Source organism: Rhinatrema bivittatum, chromosome 8, assembly GCF_901001135.1.
Source record: "Rhinatrema bivittatum chromosome 8, aRhiBiv1.1, whole genome shotgun sequence".
Classification (NCBI taxonomy): Eukaryota; Metazoa; Chordata; class Amphibia; order Gymnophiona; family Rhinatrematidae; genus Rhinatrema; species Rhinatrema bivittatum.
The window spans coordinates 274222209-274240851 of record NC_042622.1 but is presented as its reverse complement, the minus strand read 5'-3'; the positions used below and the strand labels follow the sequence as shown (position 1 = coordinate 274240851).

At 48.2% G+C, this 18643-nt stretch overlaps 1 protein-coding gene across 4 annotated transcripts in view; it reads right to left on the bottom strand.

Annotated features, from left to right (window-relative positions):
* Positions 1 to 18278, bottom strand: part of LOC115096400 (tyrosine-protein kinase ZAP-70) — a 132491-nt gene extending 114213 nt beyond the window's left edge. For 2 of the 4 annotated variants that reach the window (XM_029610939.1, XM_029610938.1), the window contains exon 1: positions 4177 to 4478. The gene's annotated coding sequence lies outside the window, so the exon portion shown is untranslated. Of the gene's footprint in view, positions 1 to 4176; positions 4482 to 18222 lie in introns of those variants that run through there. The other 2 variants (XM_029610942.1, XM_029610943.1) reach the window with 2 other exon arrangements.
* Between the last annotated feature and the right edge of the window lie 365 nt (positions 18279 to 18643).

Genomic DNA, 18643 nt, shown 5'->3' with positions numbered 1-18643 from the left:
TTTGTATGTGCAACCTCATTAACTATGGTTGATAATGCTTTGCACTAACAGGGATTCATGAATTTGACTGGCACTGACGTCACGTCTCAGGTGGGATCTAAAGCACGTTGACCATGGCTTATGCCCATGGCCAACTGTGGCAGCAACATGGCAACCTAGTCAAGCTAGATAGGATTAATATGGGATGCCATTTTCCTTCTCTGCTCTTCTGTTTAATTTTTTAGATTAGATTCCCATGAAGCCTGGGAGACCTTTCTGAAAATAAAATAACTCTGAGGATGTTTATCACTGGTTCGTCCTTGCATTCAATTCTTTCTTTGCAAAGTCACTAGCATGCCCCCTTCCCCCGCCCTAGTCATCAATATGTCATTTCAGCTTAATCTAATGCAAAATTCTCTTAAAACACCTGCAACAATAGAACCACCCTATTTTGTCCCATACTTTCCCTGCTCAAGAGCATGATTTATTTTTTGATTTATATTCATTCAGCCACTTTCCTGACAACACTCATCTCACCCCTTTTCCAGGTCCCAATTCCTGCTCCCACTAGACACCATATATGATAGCTCAACCTCTCTCACCTGTCAAACTTTGATATCTTAAGACCCATAGACTCATATGAAGGTCAAATAGCTTATTATTTTTTTTTTTTTTTCAAAATTGCTGAATAGCTAATTCTAATCAAAGTGTTACCTCAGATAGCCAATCACATATGCGATGCTGTCAGTAGCCGCCTCTATGCTTGCAAAACATACCATGTTTTACATAGAGAGGAATGTTAAAAGTGTGCATCTTATGCAATGTGGTCAGTTGCAAAGGGTGATATAGAGAAACTGAGCAAGCCCATGGTTGTGCTACATTCACTGGTGGTTGCAGATGTAAGAGAAACCACAGGCCTGTGGCTGGTCATAGACATTTTCCCTCTCCAAACTGGTGATTCAGCAAAGCACTTCATAGTGTCGTGAAGCTACCGAGAAACACAAATCCATAAGGCCAAGGATCACTGGCGATGGCTGGTCATGGTACGAAGCTGAGGATAACGAGCATAGTAGGGCAGCACTCCTACTCCTCTCTCTGGTCTTACAGTTCAGTCGGAACCAAGCTCAGCTGGGGTTATGGTGCTGGGAGCCTTCATTCACAGCTTCCCGTAGGGTTGTTCTCATTTTTATTCCCTCTCCCCACCCTACCCTCATAGTGAAAGCCCTCTTGCTGATACAGACACAGATCATGGCTTCCCTCTGAAACCCCACAACACATACACTTTTGAGCTTCTTGAGCAATTGCTGGGACGCCCTCTCTCCCACTCCAACAACACCCCCAGCCCCTGCTGGCCAAGAAGCAGGAGCTGGCTCTGGGACTTCAGCCTGGTCTCCCAGACATCGTCTCTGAAGTCTAAAAATGATCAAGTCAAAACACTGCATGGGAGGGTAAATAAGTCTTTAAATGCAGCAAACATATCCTGCTGTTTTAGAGTGCTGGCTGGCTGTCTGTATCATAAACATTTTCCACCATTTTAAAACTGTGTTTCCCATGCACGTTTCTTTCTGGCCTTTACTGCCCACCCCCTAACTGGGATCTGCCCATGTTTCTGCAAGCACAGATGTAGTGGTACAAAAACAGAAGTGGATCAGGCTTTTAGGGGTGACCTGGGTCAGGTGACAACTCTATGTCTGTTGTTGAAGATAATAGGCACAGACCATGAAGACTGCGCTTCCAAATGGCAGATGAAATTTAACGTGGACAAGTGCAAAGTGATGCATATAGGGAAAAATAACCCTTGCTGTAGTTACACGATGTTAGGAGTTACCACCCAAGAAAGAGATCTAGGTGTCATAGTGGATAATACATTGAAATCGTCGGCTCAGTGTGCTGCGGCAGTCAAAAAAGCAAACAGAATGTTAGGAATTATTAGGAAGGGAATGGTTAATAAAACAGAAAATGTCATAACGCGTCTGTATCGCTCCATGGTGAGATCGCACCTTGAGTATTGTGTACAATTCTGGTCACTGCATCTCAAAAAAGATATAGTTGCGATGGAAAAGGTACAGAGAAGGGCTACCAAAATGATAAAGGGGATGGAACAGTTCCCCTATGAGGAAAGGCTAAGGAAGTTAGGGCTGTTCAGTTTGGAGAAGAGACGACTGAGGGGGGATATGATAGAGGTCTACAAAATCATGTAAATCAGTCATTTACTCTCTCAGATAATAGAAGGACCAGGGGGCACTCCATGAAGTTAGCAAGTAGCTCAAATCAAAGAAAATTCTCTCACTCGGCGCATAGTTAAGCTCTGGAATTCATTGCCAGAGGATGTGGTTACAGCAGTTAGTGTTACTGGGTTTTAAAAAGGTTTGGATAAATTCCTAGAGGATAAATCCATAAACTGCTATGATCATAATTAATAAGCAATAGTAGCTTCTGATCTATCTAATGTTTGGGTACTTGCCAGGTTCTTATGGCCTGGATTGGCCACTGTTGGAAACAGGATACTGAGCTTGATGGACCCTTGGTCTGACCCAATATGGCAGTTCTTATGTTCTTATGCCTCAGACTCCGTAATGGAACCTGTGCTTTGTCTGCAGTGTAAAACATTTAAAAAAAAATTATGTTCGTAATCTCATCTTTGTAGTTGGTTCAGCCGATTTGTACCAGGACCATCCTGAACCAAATGAGGTGTGCCGAACACATTCAACTGACACTTTTGTATCCCTGTGCCCTCCAGTTCAATCTCCATTCATATAATAGCGCTCTAAGATCTATCTAAATCGAAATAAGAAGTGACTAATAAATAATGTTAAAGGATTCTGACAATCTCCTAAACAAAATGAACCAAGAAACAGTCCTTTTACATCTCAAAATAACATTATTAAACATCATGATATCAAAACGCCCAGGAAAAAAAACTAGTTGTCTCCTACTCTAAGACCATCCAAAAATTGGCAAAAAAATAAAGTAAACAAATTTTTATTTTCCAGGCCCAGCTCAACTCTGATCAGTTTTAGCTTTACCTGTTTTAACCATGTCTTTACCGGGACAAAAGTATCAGAGAAAACATACTAAGCATTTTACAGCCAAATGGACAAGTTATCCTGTACACAAGGTGAAACGTACTCCGTCTAAGATGAGTCAATACTCAAGCAAGGTACCACACGGTAAGAAAACAAAGTGAAAAAGCACTCGGTGGAAGGGGTTGCACCAAACCCAAGAAAACAGCACAGAGCTGCTCCTAAGCGGGATGTGAGGAGGACACGCACTGTTTCATTTCTTTCTTTATTTACTTAAAAGGTCTTATATTCCACTTACGTGGGAATGACCCGGCTAAGTATTGGACCTCTTCTGTGACAAGGTCATTGTGGCTGGTCACCCACATGTTATTTTAACTCTGTTATTTATGTTTTTATTTTGTTTGCAAAGCCGGATTCTTTTCATTCTTCTTGACTTGGACTTTGTTACGTGTGTCGCGTTGCTAAATAGCTACATGGTGATAACCAAAGGTCCACTCAATTCAGCCTTCTTCTGGTTGTCTAACGCCTCTCTGGTAAGCCCATGGAGGGAGTTTACAATAATAAAAGGCTTGGACCCATTGATCCTCTGCTCTTCTTTCAGCTAGCCAAGTAACTATGAAGCAGCAGCATTGTACTGTTTGTCATCTGAATACGGCAATTTTCTTCCACCCAAAACCTCTCCTTTTCTCAGTTGCCTAGGAGTAATTATTATTTCTCTGTTGGCCTCTTTCATCCAGGATCTCCAATTAACATCTCATCTAACAAATGAAACATCTTATTTGATAAGGTACTGATATGATTTCTATATCCAACAATTATCCACTGCGCCCTCTGCCAATGGCTGTCTTTGTTCATTCTCCCATTGGACAGAATGATAATTACTTGTACAGGTGACAACTCCTGAGCGATATTAAACAGCAATAATAACCATGCTTGCTATTCATTTCAGAAAAATAAGAAAAGCAACAGGATTTATATGCCTGGCAGCCGTTGACTTTAATTAGGGCATTTCCAACTATCTTCACCCAAAATTTAAACAACAACTATATGTTTTCCACCTAAAAAAATGGAGGGTCTTGTTATTTTACTTCAGGGCACGAGACAAAACTTGCACAGTCGTATACTGTAAATTATTTAACTGCAATCTAATCTGAAAACTTTTCAATTTTCTTACCCTGGTCGCGTCACTTTCCCAGGTCTCGCGAAGTCAGTCCGATCTGCTTAAATAAAATTATAATTGCTCGGGAAGATAACCTGTTGAAAATTTCGGTTTACAAAACCTCCTCCTGAAAAAGAGCTGTGGATAATTTTTAGGGTGGGGGTGGGGTAGGCAGAGAAGTTGTGTGTTCTCAGGAAAAGAGTCGGTGAGAGCTGTGTCGGCCGCACCTTTGCGCTAAACTGAAGCTGACTTAAAGCCCTAGCAGGCTTCTTAGAAAACTCTGTGACCTACTTCCTTGCCAAAAAGGCAGAAAAAACGGTGAGAGAGAGGGTGCAGCTATAATTCTGATGGAAGAAGAAAACAAAAGGAAATTCATTTGGTTAAAAAAAAGCTAAGGTTAAATAAGAGAAAAAATGCTGAGGAAAACGTCTTTACAAAGCGGATTCTGTTTACACTAACCCATGAGCATCATGGGGGCTTGGGGAATAAGGGTTTCTCCCGTAGGTGCAGAACAGGGGGGGGGAAATCATTTTAGAGTAAGGCACGCAGGGTCACAGAGCTGGAAGGAGCCTTGAAAGGTCATCCACCCCATCCCATGCCTTCCCAGACAGACGTTTGCCTAATCTGCTCTTAAACATGAATGACAGAGATTCCATCCACCTCCTGCAGTCACTTGGTCCCTCACCCGTCTACCCACTCAGTTCGAGCATTCTTCCTAATGGCTAATCTATGTCTCCATGGCTGTAATCTAAGTCCAATGCATCCAGGGACGGTGATAGCCTTTTTGCTGTCTTGTACAAATACTGTCCTGCCGCCCTCCTCCATCTGTTGGTTTTTTTTTTAAGCTTAATTTGTATTGGGTTTTTTTCAGTCAGGGCCATAACCAAGGATATTAGACACCCTAAGTGAACCTTACAGTTTGTATGCCCCCGCCTCCTCCCCAACAGTCCTCTCCACACATAATTAAAAATTATGCATTTATAATAGAAGGTTTTACGTGAAAAAAGACATTCAAAGTATAGTCTTTTGAGGTAAAACTATCACAACAACATGTACATTATATTTATATTCACTGCTGTGGTGCCAACCGGAAAATCCATGGGGCCTGATGAGGTTCATCCCAGGATACTGAGGGAGCTCAGAGATGTGCTGGGGGGTCCACTGAGTGACCTGTTCAATAGATTCCTGGAAACGGGAGTGGTGCCGAGTGATTGGAGAAGAGCGGTGGTGGTCCCACTTCACAAGAGTGGAAACTACAGGCCAGATAGCCTCACCTCGATGGTGGGAAAAATATTGGAGTTGCTGCTGAAGGAAAGAATAGTGAACTATCTACAGTCCGGAGAATTACTGGACCAGTCCTGTTCAATATCTTTGTGAGCGACATCACGGACGAGATAGAAGGTAAGGTTTGTCTATTTGCGGATGATACTAAGATCTGCAACAGAGTGGACACGCCAGAAGGAGTGGAGAGAATGAGACGGGATTTAAGGAAGCTGGAAGAGTGGTCGAAGATATGGCAGCTGAGATTCAATGCCAAGAAGTGCAGAGTCAAGCAAATGGGGTGTGGAAATCCGAAAGAAATGTATTTAATGGGGGTGAAGGGCTGATGTGCACGGAGCAGGAGAGAGACCTTGGGGTGATAGTGTCTAACGATCTGAAGTCGGCGAAACAATGTGACAAGGCAATAGCTAAAGCCAGAAGAATGCTGGGCTGCATAGAGAGAGGAATAACGAGTAAGAAAAGGGAAGTGATTATCCCCTTGTACAGGTCCTTGGTGAAGCCTCACCTGGAGTACTGTGCTCAGTTCTGGAGACCGTATCTCCGAAGGGATAGAGACAGGATGGAGGCGGTCCAGAGAAGGGTGAACAAAAAGGTGTGTGGTCTTCATCGAATGCCTTATGAGGAGAGATTGAAGAATCTAAATATGTACACCCTGGAGGAGAGGAGGAGCAGGGGTGATATGTTACAGACCTTCAGATTCTTGAAGGTTTTAATGATCTAAAGGCAACGACAAACCTTTTCCATTACAAACAAATCAGCAGAACCAGAGGTCACAATTTAAAACTCCAGGGAGAAAGACTCAGAACCAATGTCAGGAAGTATTTCTTCACGGAGAGGGTAGTGGATGCCTGGAATGCCCTTCCGGAGGCATCCGGTCCCCCATTTTTCTTATCAATTTGGATTTGAAAATATTGGCGATGGTGCTGGCTGAGAAACTGAATTATGTTATATTTCTCTACTTGTACATTCAGATCACGTCAGTTTCATCCCTAACAGAATGGCTGCAGATAATGTTCATAAAAAACAGATATTATATGGGGGTCAACAAGAGGAAAATTCCTTCCCTTTTGTTAACAGTAGATGCTGAAAAAGCATTTGATATGGTACATTGGTCCTTTCTGTTTAAGACCATGGCAAAAATGCAATTTGGGTCCCACTTTTTAGGATTGATTGAAAGGTTATTTGAAGAACCTCGTGCATGTGTAAAGGTCAACAGAGGCTTTGGGAGGAGTTTTGCAGTAGGTAGGGGTACCAGGCAGGGGTGTCCTCTCTCCACACTTTTATTTGCATTGTGTAATGGTTGGTGGATTTATGGATCCTTGGCCCAAGGTGAGCGTTGTTACCACCTATGGGGAGGGGCCCCACAGATCTACACTGTCGGAAGGCGAGGTCAGGCCCAGTGGACAATTCAGGTAAAGACTGTGGAGAGGTCCCGAGGAGCGGGGCAAGAGACACAGCAAGGAGGGATCCCTACAGTTCTTAGGTAGGCTGGGAATCAGTACCTGGGCAGAGACCTCCAGTGGAGATGGCGCTTAGGCAGGCCCACAGAGAGGGGAGTGCGGCACAGGAAATGCAGGAGGTATTCCAGGAAGGCAGCCCCGAGGGGCAGAGCCGCACAGCGAAGGAGGTACTGCTGCAATGACATAGGCCAACCTGCGGAGCAGGGAAGCCCAAGTCAGGTCTCCAGATGATGACGTAGGACAGCCCGAGGAACAGGAGATACCGGCAATGACCGGTGGTAGAATCAAGAGTGCTGCCCCGAGGAGCGGGGAAGCACAAGTAGTCCCAAGTGTAGAATGTAGGCACTACCCCGAGGAGAAGGGAAGCACTGACAGTCACAGTATAGAATGTTGGTACTGCCCCGAGGAGCGGGGAAGCACAAGTAGTCCCAAGTGTAGAATGTAGGCACTACCCCGAGGAGAAGGGACACACTAACAGTCATAGTATAGAACGTTGGTACTGCCCTGAGGAGCGGGGAAGCACAGAGGTAGAACTCGCAAGTGGTGAAGGTGTTCCCAGAGGCGGCCCCGAGGAGCAGGAAGCCAGCAGGATAGGACTTATTGGAAGGTGCAGGGCCAGCCCAAGGAGTGGGGGAAACCAGGAGACCAAGTCCCCGTAGAGACGGGTACCAGGCAGGGTCCAGAGTCCAAGAGGTCCAATAGCATCACCACAGGAACGATAGTCACAGGAGCTCGTAGAGTAGTAATGGAACTCGTTGCCAAGTCGGCTAGCTGAGGGTGAAGGTGGAGCTTAAGTACTCTGAGGCTCTGGTGGCGCGCACACATGCCTAGGAAGGCCCAGTCAGCGTGGAGAGCGTCGTCATCTTGACTGCCACAAGAAGCTATGGGGAAGGTGGCGGCAGAGACTAGCCCATGCCGCGAGCAGGCCTGGAAAGGGAAGCAGGATGGTGCTGAATGTGAGTAGACGCGGTTGCAGCTGTCTGCGACCGACGGGCATAACACACTGTTTCTGAAGCTTTTTGCCACAAAGATAAGAGCAGCCCCAAATATTCTGGATAATCAGCACAGATCTGTACATTTGAAATTGTCATTATTTGCTGATGATATAGGGGCAGATTTTCAAAGGGTTACGTGTGTAACCCCGAAAACCTGCTCCTGTGCACACCGAGCCTATTTTGCATAGGCTCGGTGACGCGCGCAAGCCCCAGGATGCGCGTATGTCCCGGGGCTTTGAAAAGGGGGAGGGGTCGTGGGCAGGGCGCCGGTCTGGTTGCGGGACCGAGGCCTTCGGTACAACGGCTGTGCCGGGGTTGGCGCGCCAGCTGCCACAGGCAGGCGTAGCTATTGAAAACAAGGTAGGAGGGGATTTAGATAGGGCTGGGGGGTGGGTTAGTTAGGGGAAGGAGGGGGGGACCAGAAAGAAAGTTCCTTCCGAGGCCGCTCCGATTTTGGAGCGGCCTCGAAGGGAACGGGGAAAGCCATCTGGGCTCCCCTAGGGCTCGGCGCGCGCAAGGTACACAAGTGTGCACCCCCTTGCGTGTGCTGACCCTGGATTTCATAACATGTGCGCGCGGCAGCGCACGCATGTTATAAAATCGGGTGTACATTTGTGCGTGCCGGGTGGCACGCACAAATGTACCCCGCGCACACAGGTTACAAAATCTGCCCCATATTGTTTACTTTAACTAATCCTTGTACATCTTTGGAGGGTGTTGTTCAGGAGATGACTCAATTTAGCTTAGTATCAGGTTTCAAGGTAAACCTGGAGAAATCAGAGATTTTGAATGTTTCGTTCACAAATTCTGATGTGAGTATATTCAAAGTCATTTTTCATTTAGGTGGGCCAAGCATAAAATCAAATATTTAGGTGTCTAGCTTAGCAACTGTGTTGAGGAGTTATTTAGCTAAATTACATTCAACTGGAAATACGATGAGTGAGGATATCAAATTTGCGTATGATACCAAATTACTCAGAGTAGTTAAATCACAAGCGGATTGTGATACATTACAGGAGGACCTTGCAAGACTGGAAGATTGGGCATCCAAATGGCAGATGAAATTTAATGTGGACAAGTGCAAGGTGATGCATATAGGGAAAAATAACCCTTGCTGTAGTTACACGATGTTAGGTTCCATATTAGGAGCTACCACCCAAGAAAAAGATATAGGCATAAGAAGCTTGGGATCTTCTTAGTGTTTGGGTAATTGCCAGGTTCTTGTGCCCTGGTTTGGCCTCTGTTGGAAACAGGATGCTGGGCTTGCTGGACCCTTGGTCTGACCCAGCATGGCAATTTCTTATGTTCTTATACTAATTCTCTCAAAGTTACCCGGTAACAAGATCCAAACAGCGCCTTTACCTCCTCCAGTGCCCCACTCTCTACGACAAGCCTCCTCCAGCGCCTGACAATCCATCCTGCCACTCCAAGATCAAAGAGAGCCCCCACGGCAACGGAGGCCAATGAGCAAGCCCCACAGCAGCTGACCACGTTCAAGGTCCACACCAACGACCAACCCAAGGCCCGCCCAGAAGACCACCCCACCAACATCAAGTCCACCAAATAAAGAGACTTAACTGGCGCCCTTACCACATACCTCACAAAAGACCTGCCCCTTAGAGCCCCCCTCGAGCAGCAACTCGGAGTGTCTCAAACCTCAATAACCAACAAATAACACCCCACACCCATAACGCAAACAAAACCACACATCATGCCACATCACAATCCATTAACGTCAACATCCAAACCACATCCCGAGATATGGTTTGGCGAAGAGTTTGGTAAAGACTTATAAACATCCACACCAAACTTTAAATTTTATTTATTTATTTATTAACTTTGATTTACCGACATTCGTGAAACACATCATGCCGGTTTACATAGAACTCAATTGGGAAATACAGTATAACAATATAACAATATAACAGTATATTATGATTTTCCTCATGTTCTTACTCATCAATCATGTTCTTACTAGTCAATCTAAAAAAAAATTCATGTTAATCTCAGATATCCTTCAAGAAAATAAATGAATTTTTTTTTAGCTCACCATCCCAATTAAATGCTCAAGGCAGCTGAGGCATTCTCACTTCAAAATGCAATGTCTTTCTTATACCATCCTATTTTATCAAGAGATGTGGGCTGGGGTCTTTGTGCATTATTACATTTTAGGGAACCAGCCTAAAAGTTCCTTATTAATATAAAAACTTGTCCTTGCCCCTTATGCACAACTTCCATTACTGTTTACTGTTGCCGCAAACTAACCAGCCCTCAGTCATTGCTAAACCTTCACCACAGTTGCTAATTGGTAGTATCTGAGAGCTTTTGTAAAGCTGTGCATGGCTTTCGCTGCTGTTTCTGTGATGTACTGTAAACTACTTTGGGTGAACTTTGTATTCAAAAAGAATGGTTATAAATCCAAACAAAGAAAAATAAGAAAACGCATTTAATTCCAGCTCTCATTAACCACAAAGGTTTTGTCAGGGCTGGATTACTCATTAAACCGACTAGGTCAATGTTTTCCAACCACTGCACTATGGCACAGTAGTGCACCCTCAGTCCTGATCAGGTGTACCACAGAAACTCACCACTGCTTGATGCTTACACCTAGTGCCTGGCCACTGTTCTCATCACCAGCGATGGCTCTTAAACGTGTAGGAGCTCCTCTCTGAAAAACTGTGCAATCATGCATGCCTCTTCTTCCTAGTCACAGAGTGCACCTTGGAGTGCGGTAGCACGAACGGCATGGATAGGCGGTCCCTGCTTTGTGTAGTGCACACACTTTCAACGTGTAGAAGCTCCTCTCTGAAAACCTGTGCAATCATGCATGCCTCTTCTTCCTAGTCACAGAATGCACCCTGGAGTGTGGTAGCACATACGGCGTGGATAGGCGGTCCCTGCTTTGTGTAGTGCACACACTTTCAACGTGTAGGAGCTCCTCTCTGAAAACCTGTGCAATCATGCATGCCTCTTCTTCCTAGTCACAGAGTGCACCCTGGAGTGCGGTAGCACATACGGCATGGATAGGCGGTCCCTGCTTTGTGTAGTGCACACACTTTCAATGTGTAGGAGCTCCTCTCTGAAAACCTGTGCAATCATGCATGCCTCTTCTTCCTAGTCACAGAGTGCACCCTGGAGTGTGGTAGCACGTACGGCATGGATAGGCGGTCCCTGCTTTGTGCAGTACACACACTTTCAACGTGTAGGAGCTCCTCTCTGAAAACCTGTGCAATCATGCATGCCTCTTCTTCCTAGTCAAAGAGTGCACCCTGGAGTGTGGTAGCACGTACGGCGTGGATAGGCGGTCCCTGCTTTGTGTAGTGCACACACTTTCAACGTGTAGGAGCTCCTCTCTGAAAACCTGTGCAATCATGCATGCCTCTCCTTCCTAGTCACAGAGTGCACCCTGGAGTGTGGTAGCACGTACGGCGTGGATAGGCGGTCCCTGCTTTGTGTAGTGCACACACTTTCAACGTGTAGGAGCTCCTCTCTGAAAACCTGTGCAATCATGCATGCCTCTTCTTCCTAGTCACAGAGTGCACCCTGGAGTGTGGTAGCACGTACGGCATGGATAGGCGGTCCCTGCTTTGTGCAGTACACACACTTTCAACGTGTAGGAGCTCCTCTCTGAAAACCTGTGCAATCATGCATGCCTCTTCTTCCTAGTCACAGAGTGCACCCTGGAGTGTGGTAGCACGTACGGCGTGGATAGGCGGTCCCTGCTTTGTGTAGTGCACACACTTTCAACGTGTAGGAGCTCCTCTCTGAAAACCTGTGCAATCATGCATGCCTCTTCTTCCTAGTCACAGAGTGCACCCTGGAGTGCGGTAGCACGTACGGCATGGATAGGCGGTCCCTGCTTTGTGTAGTGCACACACTTTCAACGTGTAGGAGCTCCTCTCTGAAAACCTGTGCAATCATGCATGCCTCTTCTTCCTAGTCACAGAGTGCACCCTGGAGTGTGGTAGCACGTACAGCGTGGATAGGCGTTCCCTGCTTTGTGTAGTACACACACTTTCAACGTGTAGGAGCTCCTCTCTGAAAACCTGTGCAATCATGCATGCCTCTTCTTCCTAGTCACAGAGTGCACCCTGGAGTGTGGTAGCATGTACGGCATGGATAGGCGGTCCCTGCTTTGTGTAGTGCACACACTTTCAACGTGTAGGAGCTCCTCTCTGAAAACCTGTGCAATCATGCATGCCTCTTCTTCCTAGTCACAGAGTGCACCCTGGAGTGTGGTAGCACGTACGGCATGGATAGGAGGTCCCTGCTTTGTGTAGTGCACACACTTTCAACGTGTAGGAGCTCCTCTCTGAAAACCTGTGCAATCATGCATGCCTCTTCTTCCTAGTCACAGAGTGCACCCTGGAGTGTGGTAGCACGTACGGCGTGGATAGGCGGTCCCTGCTTTGTGTAGTGCACACACTTTCAACGTGTAGGAGCTCCTCTCTGAAAACCTGTGCAATCATGCATGCCTCTTCTTCCTAGTCACAGTGTGCACCCTGGAGTGTGGTAGCACGTACGGCATGGATAGGCGGTCCCTGCTTTGTGCAGTACACACACTTTCAACGTGTAGGAGCTCCTCTCTGAAAACCTGTGCAATCATGCATGCCTCTTCTTCCTAGTCACAGAGTGCACCCTGGAGTGTGGTAGCACGTACGGCGTGGATAGGCGGTCCCTGCTTTGTGTAGTGCACACACTTTCAACGTGTAGGAGCTCCTCTCTGAAAACCTGTGCAATCATGCATGCCTCTTCTTCCTAGTCACAGAGTGCACCCTGGAGTGTGGTAGCACGTACGGCGTGGATAGGCGGTCCCTGCTTTGTGTAGTACACACACTTTCAACGTGTAGGAGCTCCTCTCTGAAAACCTGTGCAATCATGCATGCCTCTTCTTCCTAGTCACAGAGTGCACCCTGGAGTGTGGTAGCACGTACGGCGTGGATAGGCGGTCCCTGCTTTGTGTAGTGCACACACTTTCAACGTGTAGGAGCTCCTCTCTGAAAACCTGTGCAATCATGCATGCCTCTTCTTCCTAGTCACAGAGTGCACCCTGGAGTGTGGTAGCACGTACGGCGTGGATAGGCGGTCCCTGCTTTGTGTAGTGCACACACTTTCAACGTGTAGGAGCTCCACTCTGAAAACCTGTGCAATCATGCATGCCTCTTCTTCCTAGTCACAGAGTGCACCCTGGAGTGCGGTAGCACGTACGGCATGGATAGGCGGTCCCTGCTTTGGGTAGTGCACACACTTTCAACGTGTAGGAGCTCCTCTCTGAAAACCTGTGCAATCATGCATGCCTCTTCTTCCTAGTCACAGAGTGCACCCTGGAGTGTGGTAGCACGTACGGCATGGATAGGCGGTCCCTGCTTTGTGTAGTGCACACACTTTCAATGTGTAGGAGCTCCTCTCTGAAAACTTGTGCAATCATGCATGCCTCTTCTTCCTAGTCACAGAGTGCACCCTGGAGTGTGGTAGCACGTACGGCGTGGATAGGCGGTCCCTGCTTTGTGTAGTGCACACACTTTCAACGTGTAGGAGCTCCTCTCTGAAAACCTGTGCAATCATGCACGCCTCTCCTTCCTAGTCACAGAGTGCCCCCTGGAGTGTGGTAGCACGTACGGCGTGGATAGGCGGTCCCTGCTTTGTGTAGTGCACACACTTTCAATGTGTAGGAGCTCCTCTCTGAAAACCTGTGCAATCATGCATGCCTCTTCTTCCTAGTCACAGAGTGCACCCTGGAGTGCGGTAGCACGTACGGCATGGATAGGCGGTCCCTGTTTTGTGTAGTGCACACACTTTCAATGTGTAGGAGCTCCTCTCTGAAAACCTGTGCAATCATGCATGCCTCTTCTTCCTAGTCACAGAGTGCACCCTGGAGTGTGGTAGCATGTACGGCGTGGATAGGCGGTCCCTGCTTTGTGTAGTGCACACACTTTCAACGTGTAGGAGCTCCTCTCTGAAAACCTGTGCAATCATGCATGCCTCTTCTTCCTAGTCACAGACTGCACCCTGGAGTGTGGTAGCACGTACGGCGTGGATAGGCGGTCCCTGCTTTGTGTAGTACACACACTTTCAACGTGTAGGAGCTCCTCTCTGAAAACCTGTGCAATCATGCATGCCTCTTCTTCCTAGTCACAGAGTGCACCCTGGAGTGTGGTAGCACGTACGGCGTGGATAGGCGGTCCCTGCTTTGTGTAGTACACACACTTTCAACGTGTAGGAGCTCCTCTCTGAAAACCTGTGCAATCATGCATGCCTCTTCTTCCTAGTCACAGAGTGCACCCTGGAGTGTGGTAGCACGTACGGCGTGGATAGGCGGTCCCTGCTTTGTGTAGTGCACACACTTTCAACGTGTAGGAGCTCCTCTCTGAAAACCTGTGCAATCATGCATGCCTCTTCTTCCTAGTCACAGAGTGCACCCTGGAGTGTGGTAGCACGTACGGCGTGGATAGGCGGACCCTGCTTTGTGTAGTACACACACTTTCAACGTGTAGGAGCTCCTCTCTGAAAACCTGTGCAATCATGCATGCCTCTTCTTCCTAGTCACAGAGTGCAACCTGGAGTGTGGTAGCACGTACGGCATGGATAGGCGGTCCCTGCTTTGTGTAGTGCACACACTTTCTACGTGTAGGAGCTCCTCTCTGAAAACCTGTGCAATCATGCATGCCTCTTCTTCCTAGTCACAGAGTGCACCCTGGAGTGTGGTAGCACGTACGGCATGGATAGGCTGTCCCTGCTTTGTGCAGTACACACACTTTCAACGTGTAGGAGCTCCTCTCTGAAAACCTGTGCAATCATGCATGCCTCTTCTTCCTAGTCACAGAGTGCACCCTGGAGTGTGGTAGCACGTACGGCGTGGATAGGCGGTCCCTGCTTTGTGTAGTGCACACACTTTCAACGTGTAGGAGCTCCTCTCTGAAAACCTGTGCAATCATGCATGCCTCTTCTTCCTAGTCACAGAGTGCACCCTGGAGTGTGGTAGCACGTACGGCGTGGATAGGCGGTCCCTGCTTTGTGTAGTGCACACACTTTCAACGTGTAGGAGCTCCTCTCTGAAAACCTGTGCAATCATGCATGCCTCTTCTTCCTAGTCACAGAGTGCACCCTGGAGTGTGGTAGCACGTACGGCGTGGATAGGCGGTCCCTGCTTTGTGTAGTACACACACTTTCAACGTGTAGGAGCTCCTCTCTGAAAACCTGTGCAATCATGCATGCCTCTTCTTCCTAGTCACAGAGTGCACCCTGGAGTGTGGTAGCACGTACGGCATGGATAGGCGGTCCCTGCTTTGTGTAGTGCACACACTTTCAACGTGTAGGAGCTCCTCTCTGAAAACCTGTGCAATCATGCATGCCTCTTCTTCCTAGTCACAGAGTGCACCCTGGAGTGTGGTAGCACGTACGGCATGGATAGGCGGTCCCTGCTTTGTGTAGTGCACACACTTTCAACGTGTAGGAGCTCCTCTCTGAAAACCTGTGCAATCATGCATGCCTCTTCTTCCTAGTCACAGAGTGCACCCTGGAGTGTGGTAGCACGTACGGCATGGATAGGCGGTCCCTGCTTTGTGTAGTGCACACACTTTCAATGTGTAGGAGCTCCTCTCTGAAAACTTGTGCAATCATGCATGCCTCTTCTTCCTAGTCACAGAGTGCACCCTGGAGTGTGGTAGCACTTTCGGCGTGGATAGGCGGTCCCTGCTTTGTGTAGTGCACACACTTTCAACGTGTAGGAGCTCCTCTCTGAAAACCTGTGCAATCATGCACGCCTCTCCTTCCTAGTCACAGAGTGCACCCTGGAGTGTGGTAGCACGTACGGCATCGATAGGCGGTCCCTGCTTTGTGTAGTGCACACACTTTCAATGTGTAGGAGCTCCTCTCTGAAAACCTGTGCAATCATGCATGCCTCTTCTTCCTAGTCACAGAGTGCACCCTGGAGTGCGGTAGCACATACGGCATGGATAGGCGGTCCCTGCTTTGTGTAGTGCACACACTTTCAATGTGTAGGAGCTCCTCTCTGAAAACCTGTGCAATCATGCATGCCTCTTCTTCCTAGTCACAGAGTGCACCCTGGAGTGTGGTAGCACGTACGGCGTGGATAGGCGGTCCCTGCTTTGTGTAGTGCACACACTTTCAACGTGTAGGAGCTCCACTCTGAAAACCTGTGCAATCATGCACGCCTCTTCTTCCTAGTCACAGAGTGCATCGTGGAGTGTGGTAGCACGTACGGCGTGGATAGGCGGTCCCTGCTCTGTGTAGTGCACACACTTTCAACGTGTAGGAGCTCCTCTCTGAAAACCTGTGCAATCATGCATGCCTCTTCTTCCTAGTCACAGAGTGCACCCTGGAGTGTGGTAGCACGTACGGCGTGGATAGGTGGTCCCTGCTTTGTGTAGTGCACACACTTTCAACGTGTAGGAGCTCCTCTCTGAAAACCTGTGCAATCATGCACGCCTCTCCTTCCTAGTCACAGAGTGCACCCTGGAGTGTGGTAGCACGTACGGCATGGATAGGCGGTCCCTGCTTTGTGTAGTACACACACTTTCAACGTGTAGGAGCTCCTCTCTGAAAACCTGTGCAATCATGCACGCCTCTCCTTCCTAGTCACAGAGTGCACCCTGAAGTGTGGTAGCACGTACGGCGTGGATAGGCGGTCCCTGCTTTGTGTAGTACACACACTTTCAACGTGTAGGAGCTCCTCTCTGAAAACCTGTGCAATCATGCATGCCTCTTCTTCCTAGTCACAGAGTGCACCCTGGAGTGTGGTAGCACGTACGGCGTGGATAGGCGGTCCCTGCTTTGTGTAGTACACACACTTTCAACGTGTAGGAGCTCCTCTCTGAAAACCTGTGCAATCATGCACGCCTCTCCTTCCTAGTCACAGAGTGCACCCTGAAGTGTGGTAGCACGTACGGCATGGATAGGCGGTCCCTGCTTTGTGTAGTGCACACACTTTCAACGTGTAGGAGCTCCTCTCTGAAAACCTGTGCAATCATGCACGCCTCTCCTTCCTAGTCACAGAGTGCACCCTGGAGTGTGGTAGCACGTACGGCATGGATAGGCGGTCCCTGCTTTGTGTAGTGCACACACTTCACATAAGTGTCTCCTCATCTTCCTGTTTTTCAGCCCCCTCCTTTGAGTCCTTTCTGCCTCTGTCCTCTCACCAGGATGAGCGAGACGGGGGAAACGTGCGCTGAGCGTTGGATGTGACTCGTTCTGAGGACTGTAGAGGCACTGTGACAGCCAAGGTTACAGGATGAGCCAGCTGCCCTGCATCACACTGACTTCTCCCTTATCCCCTTCTCGTATACAGAGGGAGCTTGTCCATCATGACAGATTCAGTTCTATCTCTGGCCCCCTCTCTCCCTTTGTTTTAAAACGTGGAAGGTTGCATTTCATGTGAAAGGAAACATTACATGCAATGCATTGTTTTACTGATTAATATTGATAAACATATACACTGATGGGGCTTCCCTAGCTCTTCTTTTGGCTGTGAGTCTTCTCTACAGGCCACGCTGTCTGTCCAGTGGAGTTTGGTGCACCAGACAGCACTTTTCTTACTGTAGGTCTGCCTTGGGAAACACTGGAGTAGGCTCTGGCCTAGGCTTCCAACTTTTGGGGGGAGCTGGGAAGGGAATGCAAGGAGCAGCTTCTGTCACAGCAAAACAAGAAGTCTCACCCGCCACCCAAACTCAGAGAATGAATGATCAGCGCTTTTAATCACTTTTGTCATCACCTCTTTGGAGCGCACAAATAAATTGCCAGCCACAGGAAGTTCTGCTGCTCAGGGAGGCTTTGTTTATTTGCTTTAAGTTTTAGGAGGGAGGGAGGTTAACCTGTGTTGCAGGGGACAGGGAGGGAGGTGAGGCTGGAGCAGATGGAGAGGAGCCACTTTGCTCTGTAACCAGGCAGCTGCAAACAACAGGAAAGGGAAGGGGGGTGAGGCTGGAATGGACCACAGAGCAGAGAAAGAAAACCAAAAATCCGTCTTTGTAGATCTGTGCTCGTCATTTCTGGTGGTTCAGTCTGTGCCTGGCGAGGACCTGCTTGTGTCAGGGAGGTGAGGATCTGTGGCAGCCGAGCTGGTTCTGCTTTCTCAGCGGGACATTCGTGCAAAGGGCGTCCTACACTGGTGCCTGGAAATCAGAGAAAATGGGCTTTCTGGTCATTTAAACTGCACCTAATAAGTCACCCTGCAGAGCCCCCAGGCCCTCGGGAGAGGCCGAGTGCCCGCGCATTTTTGGGACTTTTACTTGCAGCTTCTCCAAATAATAAAAGAGAGAGGGGGCGAATGGGAAGGGCTCTCTCTGCTGGTCCTGGCCAGCGCTCACCTGCTCTCAGCAAGCCCCAGACTTTCCAGTGCCTCTCACGCAATGAATGAGCTCTCCTTGTCCCCGGCGGCTCTGAGCAGAATAAGCACAAAAAAAAAAAAAGCAGAGGCAACAGCTAAATTCGCTTTAAAAGAAACCCCAAGCCCGGCCTTCTGCACTGCTGATGTCACGAGCGGGGCCGGAGGGCTGGGTTTTTGGGGAACTGCAAAAGAAAGAAAGCCTGGGAATGCGAGGACGGGGCCGCGCGCGCGCTCGCTCTGTTCCGGATTCTGGGAGCCCGAGGGGCAGCGCTTTCCCGCCCTGCGCCCCCCTCACACGGGAAAGGTAAAGCCGCTTCGTTCGTTTGTTTCTTAAAACTGCAGGAATGCATCTCTGCGCGCTTAAATAGAAGTCAGGCAGTCCCGGTGTGTATAGATATATA